Consider the following 1,048-nt stretch of genomic DNA (forward strand, 5'->3'; position numbering starts at 1 on the left):
ACATTTCTTTTCTTTCAAATAGCCCATTCAGTCTCTCAACCATAGAATCAGGGGCACTAAGTTCTGTATCCAAGTGAGGAAGAGGAGAATGAGTCTAGCGGAGTCTCCCGGCCTGTGGCTGCTATCATCCCAGCACATGGACAGGAAACAGCTGCTGGTGTCATTGAGTTGAATGTAGTGGTTTTGGCTTGAAGCTGTGGCTGGGAAGAAGAAACCCCCCTTATTTGAAATAAACAAAAATTGTAAGAAATCTTATTAAATTTTATCTTTAATTTTATGCTTTCATTCTACTTGGGAGCAGTAATTTAAGATTGCTCCCATGGTGTTATTTAACACAGTTCCTTGACTATTGCAAGCGGGTGTAGGACTTGAGAACATGGGGTGGATTCGAATTTGATATAAAAGATAAGTTTAATCACTTAATTGCTATGCTAATCTCCGTCCAAGTCCATAGCATCACTGGATCACTGGTGGTCTTGCATTTAGATGTATATTCCAATTTCTATACCCAGGACTGTAAACCTGAACAACCACTGCTGGTCCAATAGTTCTGGAGACTTAGGCTGTTGGAGAGAGGAGAGAAGTCTCTCTTCTCTAGTATTAGAATCAATCATGGTCACATCTTGGCCATTCTTGGTCTTAACTCCCAGTGCCAGAGCTCCTTAGAGACAAAGCTATCTCAGCACGTGCGCGTGCATGCGCGCGTGCGCGCACACGCACACACACACACACACACACACACATACACACACACACACACACACATACACACGGAGGCAAACAGGTAGCACCAGAGCAGGTGGGTCAGGGGCAATTTCCTCTGTAGCCATGTGAAGTGCCTGAAATCTTATCAAAGAAAACTATCATTCATTCAACAAATATTATTGTCTTCTATATGCCCTACACTGTTCTGATATTGCAGATAAAGTGATGAAAGACAAAGTACCTGTATTCTAGTCAGAGACACAAATAATAAAGAATGTAACTTCAGGTAGAGGCAGATCCTACCTGAAAAGCAAAGTAAGGGGATAAGGGGTGACAACTGATT

Source organism: Zalophus californianus, chromosome 4, assembly GCF_009762305.2.
Source record: "Zalophus californianus isolate mZalCal1 chromosome 4, mZalCal1.pri.v2, whole genome shotgun sequence".
NCBI lineage: Eukaryota > Metazoa > Chordata > Mammalia > Carnivora > Otariidae > Zalophus > Zalophus californianus.